The sequence below is a fragment of the Nelumbo lutea genome, chromosome 1 (genome assembly GCF_056320005.1).
Source record: "Nelumbo lutea isolate HS-2025 chromosome 1, American lotus-T2T, whole genome shotgun sequence".
Classification (NCBI taxonomy): Eukaryota; Viridiplantae; Streptophyta; class Magnoliopsida; order Proteales; family Nelumbonaceae; genus Nelumbo; species Nelumbo lutea.
Genome location: NC_142684.1, coordinates 39,339,629 through 39,352,988, shown reverse-complemented (window position 1 = coordinate 39,352,988; position 13,360 = coordinate 39,339,629). Strand labels below are relative to the sequence as shown.

The 13,360-nt window shown below is 41.0% G+C and overlaps 1 long non-coding RNA gene across 1 annotated transcript in view; it reads left to right on the top strand.

The window, feature by feature from the left end:
• The first annotated feature begins 221 nt into the window (after positions 1 to 221).
• Positions 222 to 13,360, top strand: part of LOC148874343 (uncharacterized) — a 54,392-nt gene continuing 41,253 nt past the window's right edge. Inside the window, exon 1 of the long non-coding RNA XR_016105330.1 lies at positions 222 to 879. This is a non-coding gene — a long non-coding RNA (uncharacterized LOC148874343). The remainder of the gene's footprint in view (positions 880 to 13,360) is intronic.

Genomic DNA, 13,360 nt, shown 5'->3' with positions numbered 1-13,360 from the left:
TGACAAAAAATATCATATTTTCACATAGGATTTCGCCCGATATCTGAAATCTAAATTGCACAAATCTTATATATATATATATATTAAAGCCAAATGAGTGCTCTCCACAATAAGAGACAAGTGCCTCTTTCCTTTAATCACTTTTCACCCTCTATTTTGCATGTATGACGCGTGTTTACTTTTTTTTACTTATTTCCACTTCTTTCCCGCCATCTGCTCCTGAGATTCTCATCTTTTTCTCTTCCGTATTCTCACCTTCTTCCCCTCTCTCTTCTGCTCCGTCTATTCTTCTTCTTCTTCTCACTCTCAACCAATCTCCTCTCTCTCTCTCAAGGACTTTCCGGTAGTGGCGGTGGTGGTGTTTGGGCAGCGGGGTTACCTCCTGTTGATCCTGCGACGGATCATTTGTTTGCTAGTGCTCCTGTTCCGCCTCACTTCTTGCATCCAGTGCGGCCGGCATCTGATCAAAATTGATGATTCAAAACACTATTTATCTCACTGTATAAATTTGGGAGGTGGGAAGGGACTTGTGGTAAAAGCATAGAAGAGTACATATCTATTTTGTGTGTCTGTCACACTATAACTCACTTGTATAATTAATAAGAACAACTAAAAAAAGAGATTTGTTTTCAGTCAGCATGTGCAAGGACTAGAATGAGTTCTATTTTGGTTGGAAATTTTTATAATAATTTATAAACTTCTGGGTTCAGAAAAAAATTGATATAGACGGGTTTTCAGTTCAAAGGACAGATCGGTGGAACGAGGAAAGAGGAGATCTGGAGATAAAATAGAAACACACAGAGAAAGAGAGGAAGAGAAAAGCAATGAAGAAGAAGAGTGAGAATTTTTCAGAGCTTGAACTTTCTCCACTACAAACAGGTATTTTTCTTCTTTCTCTATGCCCCTGAATGGATTGTTGAAAGTTTGTTCCTTCTGGGTTAATTTCTTTTCTAATATTACAATGAAGAGCTCCAATTTGAAGATCTTCATTTTCCATGTTTGTGCTGTTCTGGTTTTATCAGAAACTATAACTGTTTTATTTGAACACCTTCACAGAAACTACAATCACCCCGTTTTTCTTAATTTGATAGTGCACTTCATTTCTCTTCATAACCAATAATAAGAAACCAACTTCGGTTTTCTTTGTTCATCTCCAAAATGTGAAGAAAACTAACTGCAAGATACTTGGGGAAGTTTCATAACCCCAGATTTAATTGCCATCTGAGATCGGAAGTGGTTCCCGGAATGATGAAAAGAAATAGTGAGAAAACAGAATGACACGTAGAAGTTGAAGCATTTCTTACGTGTCAATATCTATTGCATGTGCATAACTTCTGAGCTCCAATTTGAAGTTTTGAACACTGTTTACGTATTAATTTGATTTTGTTGGACTAAGGGCGATGATATATTGATATCTATCAAGAAATCTAATTTATTTCTGAAGAGACTGGAAGTGGTTCGAGTAATGCTGCTATCTGTGGAAACTGGCTAGAAATGAAAGGAAATGGAAAGTCACTGTTTGTTAGGTAAAAGGGTTTCAAATTTCTCAGTTGTTGTTATTAATTTGTTATTTAACAAATAAATCCATCAATTACATTTATTAAAACTGCACCATTAGTGGATAATGGGTTGTGGGTGTGAGTGGCCAATAATTTGGATTTCCTTCCTTAGAATGCTGATGAGATGTGAGGCTGGGATGATCAATGCTCTGTTCTTCCACTGCAACACTCAAACTCCCTCTGTTTCTGTCTCTCTTACTGGTTTTGGCCTCTAAGCTCAGACATTGACAACACTCTTTTTCATTTTTCACAATCTTGTGAAGTTACAATGTCATTGAATGCATCTTTCCCCCGCTTCTTCAGGGTCTCTCCTTTTTTGCTTTTTCTCTTTTTATTTATATATTTATTTTCATTTTTTTATCATTTTACCCCCTTTTGTTTACATGATAAAATATAGGGTTTAGTCCAAAAGTCCGTATTATATTCATTTTTTTCTTAATATAATTTTTTTTTTCATTCTGACCCTTGATTCATTGGCTTGTCGATTCTTGTCTCTGAGTCTGGCTGCAAACCCGAATGCTCCTCCCGGGTTGAAGTGGACCGGGTGACAGTCTTGGCCCACCCACTCATGACTCTCATTTCTGACAGCCCGCAACATGACTATTGGAACCCCATTTCTGATTTACTGCTGAGGTTTCTTTTTTTTTTTTTTTTTTTTTTTTATCTCATTAAAGAATAAAGACCCATCTACACCACAATCCCCTTTGCAAATTATTATGTTTAGGAATTAGGAGTAGGGGTGCAATTTTGGTAGGATCCTGTTCAATTTTTATGAAAATTTGCCTGGCCTAAGCCCGAAGCTATAGTGAAATTGAATAAAAGTTTAGTAATTTGTCCTTGTTTATCCAAAAAGATACAAATTTGGTTGTCTGCAAGTTGAACTAATCGAGAGATGCAAAGCTTCCCACGGAAGGTGTCATTTGTTAGACAGTTTTGTATGCTCTTAGGTTCAATCAAAATGTACTTTATGAGTTTCTTGTAAATGAATAAAAGTACATATTTGATTCATGTTCCTTTGGTATGTTTATGTGTGATACCCTTAAATTAGACATTTAATGAGACTCGTGTTAGTTTAGAATGTTCACAGTCAGTGGGTCGGTCTGGGGAGATCTATCCTGACAAGGCTGATACTGTGGTGCCACCAAGTCGGTTGGAATGGCTTGTCTCAACTATCGGGGTGAGACTCTAGGCACATAGTGTAAGATTAATTGAATCTTTGAATTGGACCAGATTTATAGTATTGTCCTTGACCTTAGAGATTGATAGGCAAAATTGGAAAGTTACACCCGACCCCTAGACTCGATTATGATACTGTATTAGGTGTCGGATTAGACTATCTTTGATGTACCAATCAGTGAGATCCTTAGCGGGGGTCAAAATTTGGGTATATTGGGGCAGTCTGAGAATTTATCTGAGTGGGTGATCATATTGACAGGATTAACCCCTTTGTCAGATAAAGGTAATGATCGGAGATGCACTCTCACTGATGGAAACCAAGACTATCGGTAGCCGATTTCAATTGTTGAGATTTGTTTTGCAAAATATATTTTATATGAGATATAAAAGTATATAAATTATGGTTTCGAAATGATTTGCAAAAGGTTTTAATTCCTAGGATCCATATAAGAGAGTGCAACACTGTTCCTTGCAGCTGAGGGAGAGGTCCTCTCTTGTCGGGCAGTGTATGATCATTATGGGCTGAGAGGTTAAGTGTAAGACCATTGTGGATAATACCTGATGGGCTAATCTTGCATCTACCCAGAGTTCTTAGGTGTTACAAGGTGGCTTGGCCCAGTTAATATGAGTGCAAGTGATAGGGAGATTCATATGATGTACTCTCTATAGGCCTTTCATCATTAGCATGAGGATGAGACATTCAGTAATGAGGAAATACACCAGAAAATGGGCTATCCATTTGTTGTTGGACTTGTCTGAGTGTTTCATAAGATGATAGGGGCATCATAGACCGATGTGGGAGGGGATTCACCAGAAAATGAGAACTCTCTCACGGTACCTTGGCGTTCACGAATATGATGGGTAAGCAATCACTGGACAGAAAGGTTTACCTGAAAACGACTCTGAATCTTGTCTGACAGATGTCAAAGGGAAAACTCATATGATGAGTGGATATGACCCTTCACAGAAAGGTGGTGGGGTTATGCAGCTGAAACAGTTGGTTCCATGCACCTCATGTGATTTCCCACATTTGCAGAGACAACCCGTAGTCTCCGTCACTGAGAAAGGAGGAAAATCTCATAGATGAATAAATGGAAATGGATCGTAGATTAAAATCCATATCTATGAAATGAACATGAATCAAATTAGGTTGTGGACTGATGTTTGCTCTTTTATCAGAAAATGGTAAACGGATCTTTTGCAAAGCTTTTTGAAGACAACAATCTTAAGGGCCCAAAGTATGCCGACTGGTACAGGAACCTTATGCTGGTCCTAGCTTTTGAAAAGCTGGACAAAATGGCAAAGAATCCTGCCTCGGAGCGTCCGGGTGACAGGGCTTCTGAGGCCCGAAGGAGAGAGACTATCAGGAACGGGAGGAGAAAAACTCCATAGCCCGGTGTTACATCATTGCCTCATTGGACAACTCAATACAGAGGCAGTTTGATCAGATCGAATTTGCCAAGGACATATTGGACAATCTGAGGATGATGTATGAAGAGCAGAATCGTTCTACTCGACAAAATGTTTTGAAACAGTTCATGACCACACAAATGTCCAAGGGCCAACAAGTTCATGACCATTGTCTTCGGATGATGGGTTACATCAACGAACTGGAGGCTCTTGGATCCGGGCTGGACCTTGCAACCCAGATAGATGCTATCCTTAATTCTTTGCCTCCTTCCTTTAATACGTTCATCATGAACTATAACATGAATAAGCTGAATGTCAGTTTGCAAGAGCTCAACAATATGTTGCAAAGAGTCGAAGAACTAATTAGAAAGGATGAGCCTGTAACTATTCTTGTTGAAACTAGCAAGACTGTCAAGAGAAAGAGAAAGGCAAAGAAGCCTCAGAAGAAAGCCACTAAGGGTAAAAAGCAGAAGAAAGACAAAGCATCGGATGCCTGTCATTTCTGCAAGAAGACCGGCCATTGGAAAAGGAATTGTCCTGCCTACTAGAATCCAAGAAAGGTAATTTTGAAACTTGTGTTATAGAAACCAATTTATTGGTAGTTTCTGCATCCTGGTGTATTGACTCTGGGGCTTCAACTCATGCGTGTAACTCATTGTAGGGGTTCAAGGTAAGCAGAAGGCTGCGTGAAGGAGAAGTCACCCTCTACTTGGGGTCCTGCAACTGTTGCAGCCGCGACAATAGGAACCGTGGAGTTAATTTTTAGAGAAGGAAAAATTGTACTCAAAGATTGTCTTTATGTACAAAAATTAAGGAGAAATTTGATTTCTGTTTCAAATGCAGATGGTTATTCTGTCTTTTTTAGTAATACGATTACTATTAAAAGAAATAACAGATTTATCGCATACGGGGAACTGGAGAACGGTCTCTATGTTTTACATCATTCTCTAGAAACTAACATAACCAAAATTACGTCGGTTGAAATCCCCAAGAAGAGAGCCCGTGATACAGTTAATCCCACGTTTCTGTGGCATTACTGACTTGGCCACATCGGTGTTGATCAAATCACAAGGTTGGTAAAGGATGGTCCTTTGGATTTTCTAACGGTAGAAGATCTTACCACCTGTGAGCCTTATCTACAAGGCAAGATGATGAAACAACCATTTAACGGTAAGCCTGAAAGATGAACAGGCACATTTGACCTAATACATACGGATGTATGTGGTCCCCTGAGTGTTAGGACACAGAATCAACACGTGTATTTCATCACCTTCACAGATGATTTTTCACGATATGGTTACGTGTACCTAATGAGACACAAGTCTGAATCATTTGAAAAGTTCAAAGAATTTAGACAAGAGGCCGAGGAACAGTTGGGGAGGGAAATTAAAGCCCTTCGATCTGATCGAGGTGGCGAGTATCTCTCTGACAAATTCATGGACTACTTAAAGGACAATGGGATAGTATCACAATTAGCTCCTCCTGCTACACCACAACTTAACGGTGTTTCAGAGAGGAGGAATAGGACCTTATTGGATATGGTCCGATCATTTCTCATACACTCAGAATTACCCACATCTTTTTGGGGTTACGCATTAGAGACTACGATTTACATGCTGAATCGGGTTCCAACCAAATCGGTTCTGAACATTCCATATGAACATTGGACAGGAAATAAACCAAATGTTAGACACTTGAAGATTTGGGGTTGTCCAGCACACGTTAAAAGAACGAGTGCAGATAAGTTGGAATTCAAGAGCAGCCGTTGCCTATTTGTAGGCTACCCAAAAGGCTCTGTAGGTTACCTATTTATGACCCAAGTGAGCAGAAAGTGTTCTGCAGTCGAAATGTCCAATTCTTGGAGGCCGATTACATCCTGGACACCCATTGTCAGGAAATTGTTCTTGATGAGGAGAGCTCAGGAGTAGTGGGAGATGTCCCATAAGCTTCAGGTAGTGACTAACCCAAAAGATCCACTTGGGTATCCAGGTCACCAGTCCGTTATGGTTATGAGCAGGATAGTTACCTGGTGGAAACCTTGACTAGTGAGGAGGATCCCGTGACTTACGCAGAATCTATGTTGGACATTGATTCACAGAAGTGGGTGGAGGACATGAGAGCAAAGATGGACTCAATGGAGACCAATGGATTCTGGACTCTAGTAGATCCGTCCTCCGGGGTAAAAGCAATCGGTTGCAAATGGATTTACAAGAGGAAGAAGGGCCCTGATGGTAGGATTGAGACCTTCAAAGCTCGTCTGGTGGCGAAAGGGTACACCCAGTAAGAGGGCATCGATTATGAGGAAACCTTTTTGCCTGTGGCCATGCTTAAATCCATTAGGATCCTGCTAACTGTAGCAGCATACCATGATTATGAGATTTGGTAGATGGATGTCAAAACTGCATTCCTGAATGAAGATCTTACTGAAGATATCTATATGCAGCAGCCGCAAGGCTTCATAGTTACGGGTCAGGAAAACATGGTATGTAAACTTAATAGATCCATTTATGGACTTAAGCAAATTCTAGAAGTTGGAACATCTGTTTTGACTGCTGTCAAATCGTTTGACTTCGAACAGAATCTGGATGAACCCTGTGTTTATAGGAAGTACAGTGGAGATAAGGTTACTTTCTTGGTTCTGTATGTAGGCGACATTCTACTCATTGGGAATGATGTATGAATGTTGAGTACGGTGAAAGTATGGCTTTCACAGCAATTCTCCATGAAAGATCTTGGAGAAGCCTCCTATATACTGGGTCTTCGACTCTAAAGAGATTGATCGAAGCGGATAATAGGATTATCCCAATCTGCCTACATTGACAAAATAGTCAAAAGATACAGCATGGAAAACTCCAAGAAAGGAAATGTTCCTTTCAAGCACGGAGTCACTCTCTCCAAGAAGATGTCTCCCAAGACTTCTGAGGAGATTGATGGCATGAAAAACGTTCCCTATGCCTCTGCCATAGGGAGCATCATGTATGCCATGCTATGCACTCGTCTTGACATTGCTCAGGCAGTGAGTGTAGTAAGCATATTTCAGGCCAACCCAGGGCAGGAGCATTGAACTGCTGTGAAAAACATACTTAAGTACCTTCGAAGGACAAAAGAGTTATGTCTAGTATTCGATGATAATTCACTACAGATCCAAGGGTATACTGATGCCGATTTTAAGTCGGATCCAGATGATAGAAAGTCTACATCTGGATATGTTTTCACGATAGGATCGTGTGCTGTTTCCTGAATGTCAGCAAATAGGGGTCTTAAGTAGCAAATTAATAGTCCACAACCCAAGCCGAACGCATTACCGTAAGTGAGGCTGCCTCATGAATGAATGTGTTCATTCCTGAATTTGGAATTCAATACATCACCCATTCCACTGTTGTATGACAACACTGGACCTACGGGAGAATGATGTTAAGAGGTAGCATCAGCGGAGAATGTGGTAGATCCATTGTTAAAGCCACTATCACAGAAAGTGTTTAAGAAACACGAGGAAAGCATGGGACTCCGACTAGTACCTAATTGGACCTAAGTGCAAGTGGGAGTTGTTAGACAGTTTTGTATGCCCTTAGCTTCAATCAAAATGATGTACTTTATGAGTTTATTGTAAATGAATAAAAGTGCATATTTGATTCATGTTCCCTTGGTATGTTTCTGTGTAATACCCTTAAACTGGACACTTAATGAGACTCGTGTTAGTTTAGAATGTATACAGTTAGTGGGTCGATCTGGGGAGACCTATCTTGATAAGGCTGACATTGTGGTGCCACCAAGTTGGTTGGGGTGGCTTGTCTCAGCTACCGGGGTGAGACCATAGGCACATATAGTGTAGAATTAATTGAATCTTTGAATTGGACCAAATCTACAGTATTGCCCTGGACCTTAGAGATTGATGGGCAAAATTGGAAAGTTACACCCGACCCCTAGACTCGATTATGATACTGCACTACGTGTCAGATTAGGCTGTTTTTGATGTACCAATCAGTGAGATCCTTAGCGGGGGTCAAAACCTGGGTATGTTGGGGCAGTCTGAAAATTCATCTAAGTGGGTGATTATAGTGACAGGATCAGCCCCTTTGTCGGACAAAGGTAATGATCAGGGATGCACTCTCACTGATGAAAACCAAGACTGCCGACAACCGATTTCAATTGTTGAGATTTGTTTTGCAAAATATATTTTATATGAGATATAAAAGTATATAAATTATGGTTTCGAAATGATTTGCAAAAGGTTTTAATTCCCGGGATCCATATAAGAGAGAGTGCAACACTGTTCCTTGCAGCCGAGGGAGAGGTCCTCTCTTGTCGGGCAGTGTATGATCATTATGGGCTGAGAGGTTAAGTGTAAGACCATTGAGGATAATACCTGATGGACTAATCTTGCATCTGCTCACAGTCCCTGGGTATTATAAGGTGGTTTGGCACAGGGATCACTTAGGGTAAGTGTTGGGTCCATAGAGCCCATCTGATGGGTTTCAAAGGGTGCACTGTCCATAACAGTGTATTCGGCCAGGCCTTGCAACAAAGGCTGGGCTGAACCCATGTGGCTGATGTGTAGATCAATGTTTGGGTCCCACGCCATACAAAGAAGCTCAACTGGGCAGCAGTTTGGAAGGCTAAATGAATACATAATCTTAAATGGGCCTTAAGCCCATTTTGAACTGGGCTAATTTGATTAGTCACTTAAGGGGCGAATTCTGAGATGGATCAGCTGATAGGATTGGGCCCACACTCTATCCACTTAGAGAGTCCAAGATCTAAATGAGATTTAGATATGGAAACTTCCTAATTAGATTAGGAGATGGCTGATCTAATCTGCAGATAAGATAAGGGTTATCCTTTATTTTAAAGGGACTTTAATCCAGATATGATTTGGATTAGCAACTCCTAATGGGATGAGGAGCTGATCTCTTTAAGTCTATAAAAGGAAGAGGGGGCAGCAACCTTTAGACACAACAGACAACCATTAGCAATAGTCTTGTCTTCATAGCTGAAATCACAAAAGAGAGAATTCTGCACCTTGCAAATACTCTCTTGCCGCCTCCTTCCTGCAGCCGCTGCCTACAGCAGTTCGATCTCCATTCCTTGGGAGAAATCAAGATTTGATCTTGATACCAATATTTTGGAGAAAAGATTGGTGGGAGTTGTATTCATTAGCCGTCCTGGTGATTTTTGAGAAGGATCAAGTTCTTTTGGAAGAACACTGCTGATTTTGCTCCACTCTGCACTGCACCATTTTCAGTGAGAGCAGATTTTGGATCCTTCCTTGGGCGTGAACACCTCCATTGAGAGATATTATTTCTCAGTATCAAGTATTATTTCTCCCTACTTCTTTTGGTTCAGATCTGGTTCAGTTCATGGTTCAAGAATGATCATTGAAAATATGATTTTTTAAATGGGGAATTCGATTCCCAGTTGAAGTGAGGGAAAAATTTTTGAAATTCGCCCTTTTATTCCGCAATTTTTGGGCGTCAATGTGATGGATTTCCTATCCCTTCATCATTTCCTATTCTTAGAAGTTTTTGTGCGCGTTTTCATATTGTTTGCACAAAAAGATGGAATCAAACTGAAAACCTTTTCTTGATTGTGAATCTCTTGGGGTTGCGATGTCCCTATGCCAATGTAATGAAATTTCAAATTTGTTCTACAAGCTCTCATGGTGACCAGCTGAACACGTTTGCCTGGTAGCTATTCTCTCTGGTGCCCATGGTGGACTATGTTTGCAGACTGATTTGTACAATAATTGGTAGGATATTGGAGATGAATCTCTAATAACTGAAAAATGGCACAAGGCTACAGCTTCTATTGTTCTTTTTTTTTTCCTCCCACTTAGCACGGGCGCCCCTCGCTAGTTAGATTTGAATTCGAATAGGATTAAATTCATGATCATGATCAGGGTATATGGGCAGAAGTGAATATGGGCAGAAGTGATAAGTCCTTTGAAAAACCGGTTTAGATAACACAATTGCCTCTATGCGGTGGCACTTTTATTCTCCCGGGTTCTCCCTTCCTCCAAAAGCAGCTAGCCTGGTTGGAATCGGAGCCAAGCAACCTTTTCATTGGTCAACACTTTGGGCTATGTTCGATTTGATAGAAAGAAAAGTCCCGTTTGGGAAGGGTGGATGGCTGGGTTGAAGATTCTAATAAACTGCTTCAGCTATATTCAAGCATTTTGGATAAATCAGTCAAAAAGGCTAAGTGAACTATCCTTGAAATGACTGATTGACAGCTGATTTGGGCTCTTTAGACTTTTCATAAAAAATTTGAACTCAATCCGTTTTTAACCCTATCCATTCAATGTAATCCAATTCAATTTGATCTAAACATATATGCTTATATATACTTAAAAATTGAATTATATCTATAGATAAAGTTGTTTCAATATAATCTAATTCAATTTGATTTAAGCATATGTATTTATATATACTTAAAAATTGAATTATATTCGTTGATGCTCAGTTTGGCCAAGGGAAATAAAGCAATTTCACTCCCAAGCTCTGAGGGAAGGCCGAAGGCTTTGAGGGTCCCAGAGAGATGAGCCGAGGCCGAGGCGTATCACTCCTTCGTGTACTATAGAAGCTAAGGGCTAGTACCAGGAAGGGTATCAGAGGGAGGACAAGGTGTTGTTCCCACAATGACGAACCAGCAAGGGAGAGGGTGTCAAAGGCCTTGGGTGGTTATACGAGGCGAGGACTCTGACGATCAAGTTAGTACGTACGCAAGATAGGTGTTGAATCTAGAGCCGAGGGTTCCAGATGAGGCCTCAGATAACGCTAAGTCCTTAATGGAGAGAGCACTAGAGACCAAAAAGATTTCAAGTGGAATCAAACCCCTTTCCTTGTGGGGGGTGCTTTGCATTTATAGTCGGAGTTGCCAGGGGGTAGTTGGGCTTGGATGGTCCAGATGCGAGCCGTACGAGGGCCTGGCGAGATGTTCTACTAATGCCACATGGTGCCTTATGACTAGGCCCACCTGGTCCATGCCAGGTAACTCTAGCACCCACATGGTAATTCTATGCGGGTGTCCTCCATTCAACATGCGTCAACCTTGTACAGGCCAACCGAATGCGCTGCCCCCACTGCCGCGGCCGAGGTGGGGGTTCGGAAGGGGCCTTGGCTTCGGCTGAAGAGAGTGTCGATACTGGTAGGTGCCATCGGGCTTGTTTATTAGAGTGTACCTTACAATGAGTTTGTTAGACAGTTTTGTATGCCCTTAGCTTCAATTAAAATTGATGTATTTTATGAGTTTATTGTAAATGAATAAAAGTGCATATTTGATTCATGTTCCCTTGGTGTGTTTCTGTGTAATACCCTCACTGTAGCAGCATACCATGATTATGAGATTTGACAAATGTATGTCAACACTGCATTCCTGAATGGAGATCTTACTAAAGATATCTATATGCAGCAGCCGCAAGACTTCATTGCTGCAGGTCAGGAAAACATGGTATGTAAACTTAATAGATCCATTTATGGACTTAAGCAGGCTTTAGAAGTTGGAATATCCGTTTTGACTCTGCCGTCAAATCGTTTGACTTCGAACAGAATTTGGATGAACCCTGTGTTTATAGGAAGTACAGTGGAGATAAGGTTACTTTCTTGGTTCTGTATGTAGACGACATTCTACTCATTGGGAATGATGTATGAATGTTGAGTACGGTGAAAGTATGGCTTTCACAGCAATTCTCCATGAAAGATCTTGGAGAAGCCTCCTATATACTGGGTCTTCGAATCTATAGAGATTGATTGAAGCGGATAATAGGATTATCCCAATCTGCCTACATTGACAAAATAGTCAAAAGATACAGCATGGAAAACTCCAAGAAAGGAAATGTTCCTTTCAGGCATAGAGTCACTACAGATCCAAGGGTATATAGATGCCGATTTCTAGTCAGACCCAGATAATAGAAAGTCTACATCTGGATATGTTTTCACGATAGGATCATATGTTGTTTCCTGAGTGTCAGCAAACAGGGGTCCTAAGTTGCAAATTAATAGTCCACAACCCAAGCCGAACGCATTGCCGTAAGTGATGCTGCCTTATGAATGAAGGTGTTCATTCATGAATTTGGAATTCAGCACATCACCCATTCCATTGTTGTATGAGAACACTCGACCTACGGGAGGATGATAGTAAGATGTAGCATCAGCGGAGAATGTGGTAGACCCATTGACTAAGCCACAGTCACAGAAAGTGTTTGAGAAACACGTGGAAAGCATGGGACTCCGGCTATTACCTGATTGGACCTAAGTGCAAGTGGGAGCTGTTAGACAATTTTGTATGCCCTTAGCTTCAATCAGAATTGATGTATTTTATGAGTTTATTGTAAATGAATAAAAATGTATATTTGATTCATGTTCCCTTGGTGTGTTTCTGTGTAATACCCTTAAACTGGACACTTATTGAGACTCGTGTTAGTTTAGAAAGTTCACAGCTAGTGGGTCGGTCTGGGGAGACTTATTCTGATAAGGCTGACACTGTGGTGCCATCAAGTCGGTTGAGGTGGCTTGTCTCATCTACCGGGGTGAGACCCCAGGCACATACAGTGTGGGATTAATTGAATCTTTGAACTGGACCAAATTTCCAGTATTGCCCTGGACCTTGGAGATTGATTGGAAAAATTGGAAAGTTATACCCGACCCCTAGACTCGATTATGATACTGCACTAGGTATCGGATTTGGGTGTCTTTGATGTACCGATAAGTGAGATCCTTAGCGGGGGTCAAAACCTGTGTATGTTGGGACAATCCGAGAATTCATCGGAGTGGGTGATCATAGTGACAGAATCAGCCCCTTTGTCGGACAAAGGTAATGATCGGGGATGCGCTCTCACTATTGGAAACCAAGACTGCCGGCAGCCGATTTCAACCGTTGAGATTTGTTTTGCAAAGTATATTTTATATGAGATATAAAAGTATATACATTATGGTTTCTAAAATGTTTGCAAAAGGGTTTTAATTCCCGGGATCCATATAAATGGAGAGTGCAACACTGTTCCTTGCAACCGAGGGAGAGGTCCTCTCTTGTCGGGCAGTGTATGATCATTAAGGGCTGAGAGGTTAAGTGTAAGACCATTGAGGATAATACCTGATGGGCTAATTTTGCATCTGCGCATAGTCCTTGGGTGTGACAAGGTGGTTTGGCCCAGGGACCACTTAGGGTAAGTGTTGGGCCCATAGAGTCCATTTGATGGGTTTCAGGGGGTGCACTGTCTT